This window comes from Syngnathoides biaculeatus, chromosome 3 (assembly GCF_019802595.1).
Source record: "Syngnathoides biaculeatus isolate LvHL_M chromosome 3, ASM1980259v1, whole genome shotgun sequence".
In the NCBI taxonomy this organism is placed as follows: domain Eukaryota; kingdom Metazoa; phylum Chordata; class Actinopteri; order Syngnathiformes; family Syngnathidae; genus Syngnathoides; species Syngnathoides biaculeatus.
Window position 1 is genome coordinate 17,727,343 of NC_084642.1, and position 10,187 is coordinate 17,737,529.

At 43.2% G+C, this 10,187-nt stretch overlaps 1 pseudogene; it reads left to right on the forward strand.

Moving 5' to 3' along the window:
- The first annotated feature begins 6,768 nt into the window (after positions 1-6,768).
- On the forward strand, positions 6,769-6,887 carry LOC133498735 (5S ribosomal RNA; annotated as a pseudogene).
- Positions 6,888-10,187: the final 3,300 nt, after the last annotated feature.

Genomic DNA, 10,187 nt, shown 5'->3' on the forward strand with positions numbered 1-10,187 from the left:
ACATTAAAGACCCCCATCTCACCCTCTGCATAAGCAACTACACACGCACAGTTGCTGCTGAAATCAAAGTTCACTGCCTAAGAATGAGATGAGCAACATTTACATTTGCAATGGCAATCCTTGACCAACTGTTTTCGTGGTCTATACTATTGTTGGACCAGCCAAGACACATCAGACACAGGTGAAAGTCTAAGGTCGAAGTTTCATTTCGCTCTATAGTACATAGTATTGATTGACACTGAAGAAAGCAAACTACTACGTGAAAGCAGCCTTAATGTTATTTTAACACAAACATTAAAGAGGTGTGCATATTAAATTCGACTGAAGGTAAAAGGCAGCCAGATTGGGACAGCAAGATTAAAGGGGAAATCCAATGCTTTGCATGAACAGTGTATCAATCGGTCATGTAATATGTACCCTATTTTGAGAATGTGATGTTAAATCCTCTCTCATTTAATAGTGTTTTGAGAAGATTTTATCGACAATGATGAATTTTCAGGGGTGCTGCCATTTTCGCGAGTCACATGATCTACGTGGACGTATGTGACGTGTACCATGCCATTCCAAACGCTGGATTACATGGGACACCATTATGCCCAGCGCTGATTTCTCTGATTTATCCTCATCTGATGTAGAAATAGCAGGATCGGTTGATTAGGAAGACAGAGGAATACTTCCGTACAGATTTGAACCTGTGGTTGTAATGTTGAATATTCGGATGGTTCTTCGGGCGGAATGACTCAGAGTCTGACTACTCGGAGGCCTACGGGCGACATAAGTGTGTAAACAAAGGCCCCTGGGGCGGCAACCACGGATGGTTCTTCAGACGGGAATGACGCAGAGTCTGACGAGCAAGCTTCGGGGGCGGCCGCCCGCTTCGTTAGCCCCTGACACCCAAGCTAGGCTAAAGGCCTCCGCCACCATCGAAGCTCGGCTAAAGGCCTCCGCCACCACCGAATCTCAGCTAAAGGCCTCCGCCACCACCGAATCTCGGCTAAAGGCCTCCGCCACCTGAAAACTTGGCTCCTGGCTCGCTCGTCAGACTCCGCGTCATTCCCGTCCGAAGAACCATCCGGGGCTGCAGTCCGGGAGCTCCCGGGGGCCTTTGTTTACACACTTATGTCACGCGTAGGCCTCTGAGTAGTCAGACTCCGCGTCATCCCGCCCGAAGAACCATACAAATATTCAACATTATATACAGCCACAGGTTCAAATCTGTATGGAAGTATTCCTCCGTCTTCCCGATCAACCGATACTGCTATTTCTTCATCAGATGAGGATAAATCCGAGAAATCACCGCTTGGCATAATGGTGTCCCATGTAATCCACCGTTTGGAATGGCACGGTACACGTCACATACGCCCACGTAGATCATTTGACTCGCGAAAATGGCTAGTCCCCTGAAAATTCGTAGTTGTCGATAAAAATCTTCTCAAAACACTATTAAATGAGAGAGGATTTAACATCACATTGTTAAAATAGGGTAGATATTACATGACCTATTGATACACTGTTCATGCAAAGCACTGGATTTCCCCATTAATCATAATAGTTAGCCCTGTTAGCACTTTGGCAAGCCGACGTAGAAATTTCAACCAGAAGTCTGTCACCTGACCCTGGGGAGACACTGACCCTCTTGACGGTCTTCCTCAAAAAATGAACCCATCTCTGGTGACTCCATCTTTCTCCCTAACTGCTCTACTTTATGGCCTCAAGAGAGGAAAGTAAAGAGAACTGAGATGAATTACTGTCTCGGGAGCTCTTCTAATGAAGGCTGTCCAAATTTAAAGCTTTAGCGCCTTCCTTAATTTTTTCACAGAAATAAAACCTTCCTGAGTCTGCCTCATGGCCAAGTTGTCATTGCAAATAAGAACTTGTCTTCAACTGATCTACCTGGTTCAATAAAGGTTAAATAAAAATTAACAATAAATCCATAAATGAACGAAAAGAAGAAGCTGAAACAATCATATTTTCTCACAAAGACTCAGTTGAGCACTTACTGTATATAAACACCTCCCTTTCCCATGAGTAAAATGCATAAATAAGTAACAGGTACTAAGTGTAAGTATCTCAAATTATAGATGACTGATGACTCCATCTGAACCAAAACAGTAGCAACTACCGAGACGCATACATCTTTAAAAATTGGGTGGTAACAGTCATTATCTCAGTTCATAGACATGTTCACTCGTTCACATTCAATCATTAACTGCTGATCTCATTTGAACGATGTTGCTAACCAAAACAGTAGCACATAATGGACTGGAGTCGTCTCTCACATGAATTAAAGAATGGAGTCTTACCACATGATGGAAATGAGTTCTTGATCTTACATAATGCGGAGATGGCATTTCTAATAATGATTACGGCACCAGTACACTCGAACTCCTGGACACGCTACACTGTTGTATGGATCCATCTACTTTGAGACTTCAATTTTACTTGACATGGACTGTATTAATTAAACAAACAAAAAAAGGAACAATCAGAAAACATTTGAAATATAGTTCGATATTATTCTATAATCCATCTACAACAAGTATCGCGAGAGTGCTGGAGCCTATCCCATCTATCATCAGGCAGGAGCTGGGGTACACCCTGATCTGGTTGCTGGCCAATTGCAGGGCACACAGAAACAAACAACCACTCGCACTTACAATCACACCAAGAGCAATTTAGAGTTTTCACAATTGACCTACTACGCATGTTTTTGGGATGTGGGAGGAATCCAGCCTCTTCTTTTCCTTTCGGCTTGTCCCGTGATGGGTTTCTAAGTCTCTACAGCATGTTATCTTTTTCCATGTAAGCCTATGTCTTGCATCTTCCACCAACGGCTCTCATGTCTTCCCTCACGACGTCCATTAAACTTCTCTTTGGTCTTTGTCGAGCTCTCTCGCCTGGCAACTCCATCCTCATCACTCTTATACCAATATAGTCACTCTCTGTCCTCTGGATGTATCCAAACCATATGGTTCTGCTCTCTCTATCTTTGTCTGCAAAATATCCAACTTTGGCTGTCTCTCCGATGACCTAATTTCTAATCCCATCCATCCTGCTCACTCCTAGAGAGGACCTCAACATCTTCATTTCTGCCACCTCCAGCTCTGCTTCTTGTTGTCTCATCAGTATCATTGTCTATAATTCGTACATCATCGCCGGCCTCACCACTGTTTTATAAACTATGACCTACATCCTAGCAGGGACTCTTCTTTCACATAACACACCTGACACCTTCCACTAGCTGTTCCGACCTTCTTGGACCCCTTTCTTCACTTCCTTACCACACACATCATTACTCTGGATTGTTGACCCCAAGTATTTGAAGTCATCCACCCTCGCGAACCAATCTAACCTAATCTGTCACCCTATCCATTATCACTGCAAACAGGAAGGAGTTCAGAGCTAATTCCTGATGCAATCCCACCTCCGCCTTAAATTCTTCTGTCACACATACAGCACACCTGACCATTGTTCTGGTGCCCTCATATATGTCCTGTACTTTTCTGACATCTTTCCCATTCCAGACCACAGAGTTCCTCTCTTGGTACTCTGTCATAAGGTTTCTCTAGATCCTCAAAGACACAGTAGCTCCTTCTGACCTTCTCTGTACTTTTCCTTTAGCATCCTAAAAGTATTCTTCTCAAATTTTTCTTGCCATCTATTTAGCACACTACTGGCACCAGTCACACATTTCCATCTCTATCCTTAATCACCCTAAACTGGTCCACATCCTTCCCATCTCTATCCCTCAGTCTGGGCAACCAGAAGAGATCTTTTTCTCCTTCTTTAGTGTCTAACTGGATGTACATGTCCTCATATGCCTCTAGTTTAGCCTTCATCACTTCTGGCTTTGTTCGATGTTGCATCTCAATGTATTCCTTTCTTCTCACCTTGGTCCTCTGTGTCCCACTTCTTCTTCCCTCACCTCTTTTCTTGTATGACTTCCTGTATTTTGAGGTTCCTCCATCAAGTCTCCTTCTACCCTTTCCTACCAGAAGATACCCCTAGTACAGTCCTGCATGTCTCTCTGATCACTTTGGCTGTAATAATCCAGTCTTCTGGGAGCTCCTCCTGTCCAACCACATCTTGTCTCACCTCTTTGCGAAATGCCGCACAACACTCCTCTTTTCTCAGCTTCCACCACATGGTTCTCTGCTCTACCTTTGTCTTCTTATTCTTCCTCCCCACCACCAGAGTCATCCTAAACACCACCATTCTATCCTGTCTAGTCAAATTCTCCCCTACCACTACCTTACAGTCAGTAACCTCCTACGGATTATATCGTCTGCGCAAAATGTAATTTAACTGTGTGCTTCTACCTCTCCTCTTGTAGGTCACCCTATGTTCCTTGCCTCTTCTGGAAAAAAAGTGTTCACTTCTGCCATTTCCATTTTTTGTGCAAAGTCGACCACCGCCTGTCCCTCAATGTTCCTTTCCTGGATGCCGTACTTACTCATAACTTCTTCATCATCCCGGTTCGCTTCGCCAACATGTCCATTACAATCTGCAGCAATCATCACTCTCTTCGTGTCTGGGATGATCAGAACTACTTCATCTAGTTCCTTCCAGAATAAGAGAAGAGAAGAAGACCTTCATAGTCTAGAGATTGTGCCTCGCATATATTCAAGCCTACCTGTGCCAGATGCGGCAAAACATTTCATATATCACAGTGGATAAAGTGTTGTTTTTTAGATGCATCTGTAAACATAAAGCCGAGGTGACTTGGTAGAAAGTTTCTGTTTTGGGTGAGCTGTCCAAAGGACATTCTCCCAGAAGCCAGAATTCCAGTCTCATAAAGTTTCAGGTTGATTTGGTGACTCCTTTTGTGGACTAGTACCTCCTCAATTAAGCATGGAAGATGATTGGTGTTGCTCTAGGGCTGCTTTGGTAAATCCATCACAGGGTTTCATGAATGTGTGTTGGGCACAATGAAATCTCAAGGCATTCTGGAGTGAAATGTGTCGCCCAGTGTCAGAAAGATTGGTCTCAGCCACAGGTCATGGGTGAAGAACAAAAACACACAGCTAAAAATACCTTGAAACATCAGACTATTTTGAAGTGACCACCATTGAGCCCTGATTTAAACCCAATTGAACATTTAAGGATGGAACACAAATATGCGATCTGGCACCTTACAAAATAGAAGTTTACTCATGGGCAGTGGACCAAAATACCTGCTGTATAGTCAGTCATACTAATCTATTTTAGTAAACTGAGTTATTTGCTTTATTCTATAACAGAAGGTGTCAAACTGGACTGCACTTTTGGGAAACATGACTTTATTACCCACCAACCCCACCACCACCAGACAAGAAAGCAGCAGAATGTCAGCTTCTATTTATCGCGATCAGCAATCATTGAGAGGTTACAGACACAGAGGTCCTGACTGCACTCAAAATTCTGTTAAACAGACACAGCATGAAACACATTCTTTTTATTTATCAAGATCAGTCGGTTTAAACGTTTGTTAATATCAGCCCAAAAATAAAGAGAGGGAAAAATTGAATAAAATGAAAGCTCCTTTGTAATGCCATATCAAGCCAATCAACTGTTCCACTCCACGGGTCTAGATCAAACTAATATTGACTGGAAGGCAGAAGGGAAAAAAAAGACCTGAAAGATGAGATAAAGTGAGCTACTAGTCTTGCTGCTCTTCAGAAACTTGCCCTCCATTTCCAGCTTGTGTTTCATCTTCTGAAAGATGCCACTGTAATCCCACTAGCCTTCATCGGAACATTTGAATGCTTGAAATACTTTCACAATAACGAGGTGTACACATTGCAATAATCTGGCCAATGTTACGCATTTTTCCCTCTTTTGATCAAAGTCAGCAAAGGCAGAGTATCGGAGGTCTCTGTAAGATTATCTTGAAGGCTAATCCTTGGGTGTAGGACATGAGTCAGTGGCTCGACCCAACTCCATGCTGACCACACATAATATATTGTGATTGTAACAATTGAACATGTTTACCCTTTATGACTTTCTGCCCTTTTTTTTTTATTCTGGCATATCGGGAAGGAAAAATCACTTTACACTCCTGCATCCCTGGGATAATTACTCAGGATAATCCTTAGAGAAAACCAATAGTCATCCATTTGCTGATGGGACATCGATAAAAATCATATTCTGTCCAATGATCTACATCTGTATGCCACGCTTCAGAATCGCTGTTCAGAGTGGCTAAACACTTTTTGAAGCAGGTAATGGACTCTCAGGTCCATGTCTCCTAGTGGTGAAAGAGAGAAAGAGAGAGAGAGAGAGAGTGAGAGAGGGAGGGAGGCAGGGAGGGAGGGAGAACAAGAGCCACGGGCTTAGAGCTCCATGCAGACTGATTTGTGAATCTCTTCTCCTTAAACAGCTCTGCGCCACTGTGCACGCCCATTTGCACACTAATAAACATCCCGAAACATGTATTAAATGCTGGAGGGAAAGAGTAGACGGTATTTATACGTGAAGGTCCTCATGGACTCACGAAAGCGTGTTTGTTCGACGACTTGCAAACGTTAGGCCGCACTCGAGGGAGGCTTTCACTGTCGTGATAATGACGTCCTCTGTTAAATTACGACTAACGCCAATAACAGTGGTGATGATGGAGGGGAACACGCCGTTAACCCCGTTTCTGTTAATCAACATGAGTAGAGGTGCTCGCAGCAGACCTCTGTTAAAATGATTAGATAATCCAATATTCCCATTTTTTTTAATTTTGTGAAACACTCAAAAGGAAGCAAAATAGAGTGGTAGATTTTTTCCTTTCAATGCTCAATGAGCGCTTACGGCCATGCTTCCCTGAGAATGCCTGATCTTGTCAGGTCTCGGAAGCTAAGTGGGCTTGGCCCAAGTTAGTACTTGGATGGGAGACCCCCTGGGAATACCAGGTCCTGTAGGCTTCTCTCCCTGGCTAAAATGCAGAGGGGTTGCGTCAGGAAGGGCATCCGGGGTAAAAATGTGCCAAACAAATATACGTTCATCTGAGATGAGATGACAGGCTGTGGCAACCCCTAATGGGACAAGCCGTAAGGAAAAGAAGAAGAATGCTCAATGAGATGGAGTCTCACGCGGTGTTATGTTAAGTTTTTGGCATTTTCTTTTTGAAACTTTAGAGGTGATTTTTTTAAAGAAAATTTGGGTAGGATTACAAATTGTTTCATTTCATAGGCTTCAAAAAAAAAAAGAAAAAAGTATGCAAAATGCAGATGGATGTTCACTGAGCGGAGGGCTCGCACGATCTCCTTTGCGATGACCACTAAAGCTTCGCATGACTTCACAGACACACTTACAGATGAATTTTGGCAGAATTCAGAACCCTACCAAATCCAGGTCCTAATCACAAAACTGAGTTCTGTTGTGGGTTATCGGCGCTAATGACCAACCTTTGCTTGTGCTACATAGCGGTGAGCATTGATTAAATGCTTTCTAAAGGGTCATCGCTAACCCATTAGAATGAACGCCAAGACAGATTCAAACGCTTTTGATGCTCGTCACTCAGACTCACAGTTACACACACACAACACACACTCTTCCAAAGACCAGCCACTTCACCCAGCCCACGGCTCCATCCGTCGTAGTGGTGGGGGTTCGTGGGTGGTTGGGCTGCTGTCCATACGGAGGCTCTGGTCCTCTCAGTGTGCCACATCAAACTCTATAAAGGGAATCATTTATGTGCCACTCCCCATTACTGAACAGCATGGAGACAGCTAATGAGGGCCGAGGCAAAAGGAATATATCCACCACTTTGCTGGCAGGGGAAGAAAACCGGTGGTCTTTGGGGAGTCATTGTTTTCAAGGAGGTGGGAGGGACAAAAGGAATGTGCATGTGTGTGTGTTTGTACCCACTTCATATCGCCTTTTATTTATTTATTTGCTGCCTCAACAGCTTGAGGTGAAGAGTCTGCAAAACACACATCGTTTTGTGTAAAGGTTTTATGGCTCTGTCTGTGTGTGTGTGTGTGTTTCAGCATTACCGTGTAAATAAAATACCCTGGTGGTAAATGTGTGTGAGCGAATGGATGACTCCGTGCAAGCTGGGACACACACACACATACACACACGTGCAGAAAGGTCTAGCAGCGTTGATATAATGTATATATAAAAAATAAAAAAGTAGGTAGCGGTGACATTTCCAATTTGCCATGCACCAGCCCACTCCATTTTCTTCCCTGCTGCCTCTTACATGGTAGAGTAAGCCTCCAGGATTGACAATAATTACAGCCCACATAAAATGAAGAGGGTAATATGAACACAGCTTTGCCATAATTGCCTTTTCATTATTTGCTAACAGTGAGCTATTCAGTCATAAGAAAGAGATTGCATAGTAATTGGCTGACAAAGGAAGGCTGGAGCTCTGTTCAGAAGTATTTTTTTTTTGGGGGGGGGAGTGTGTGTGCACGTGCGTGTATGTTTGCGTGTCTGTGTGTGCGTGTGTGTGTTGATCTGAAGGATTTCTTTTTTTTTTATACGATTATTAAAAATCTCAAGCATTAAAGTGTAATTTAAAACTACAATTTTCAGCCGTGAATGGAAATCTGGGTATTAACATGAGCCTCCTATTTAGAGTGGAACATCCTATTAGCAGTATTAGCACTATTTTTTGGTAACTTTCCATATCGGGGCGGCTTCTCTGCCCAAATGGGATTTGGAGACAGCTTTGTTTCTGATCAACAACCACACAGTCTTGTTTATATGCTGCTACTGCTAATTTATTGGCTAACATGCGCTTATTCAGTGTTAAGTAAGCAGTTGGCAGCGGAATCGCAGCCTCGGTGCACAAAGGGACACGCAGCTTTAAGTGCAGGATAATCACAAATGGTAATGGTGGCATTTTAATGAGGAGAAAGAGTCTCGCTTTCATCCTGAGGAGTGTGACAAGGGCTTCGTAGTGCATACGAAAAACAATCATTTTGGGATATGTAAATGCTTTATTATGACAGTAGTATACACGGAAACCTCAATTGCCTTTTTTTTGGTAATCAAATATTTTTTAATGAATTTTTTTGGGGACAATATTCAATGTGTGTTTCTTTCGGCTTGTCCCTTTCGGGGTCGCCACAGCGTGTCATCTCAGATGAACGCATATATATGTTTGGCAAAATTTTTACACCGGATTCCCTTCCTGACCCAACCCTTGTGCAAAAAAAAGTTCTAGTTTAATTTGTTCTAACAATATAATTAGTGATTTTTAATTGTATTCATGGAATTGTCTGAATGGTTGTTTGTTTCTCTGTGCCTTGCGATCTGCTGGCGACCAATTCGGGGGATGTACCCGTCTCTCACCCAAAGATAGCTTGGATAGGCAAAAAAAAAAAAAAAAAAGAATTAAAAAATAATTTAGTTAGCTCTTGTAGGCCCAGCCCCATCATTGACTCAAAAACCCTTTAAGCCAATCAATATGTATCTCGTACAAAGCAGTCTTCACTCGCTCGCCATAATCGTTTAGCTCGAGTGCTCGCCTGAGTGGCGAATAAATTACATTTGCAGATTTACAATGCTATCATTGGCCGCCTGGTGTTGGCTGGGCATTAGCGCATATTTAGCTGCGGCCGCACATTAAAGAAGCGGTCGATAGAAACAGCAAACAACGGGCCAAGCACATGTAAGAGAGCAAGCGAAGGTTAATGTGATTGCGCCACAAGACAATTATCCACTCTTTAGCTTCATATTGACTCGTTTTAAAAATGCAACTTCTAAATAGATTTACACAGGGTACTGAGCATGTATTTCAACAAATACATAATTTTGACACAACTTGGTGGAATGGTGGCTCTTGGCCAAAATAAGGATACCTTTGCCATCCAGGAACGTATTTATCGATATATTGTCGTGTGTTTTGCAGCGGTCCTCAACCACGTGTATCGGGCTGCACAGATTTTATTATCCATCCATCCATTTTCTTTGTTGCATATCCACACAAGGGTCACGGGTAGTGCTGGAGCCTATTCCAGCTGTCAACGGGCAGGAGGCGGGGTACACCCTGAACTGGTTTCCAGCCAATCGCAGTACAGATAGAGACAAACAGCCACACTCACAATCACACTGAGGGGCAATTTAGAGTGCCCAATTAATGTTGCATGTTTTTGGGATGTGGGAGAAAACCAGAGTGCCCGGAGAAAACCCACGCAGGCATGGGGAGAACACGCAAACTCCACACAGGTTGGGCCGGGATCGAACCTGGGTCCTCAGAACTGTGAGGC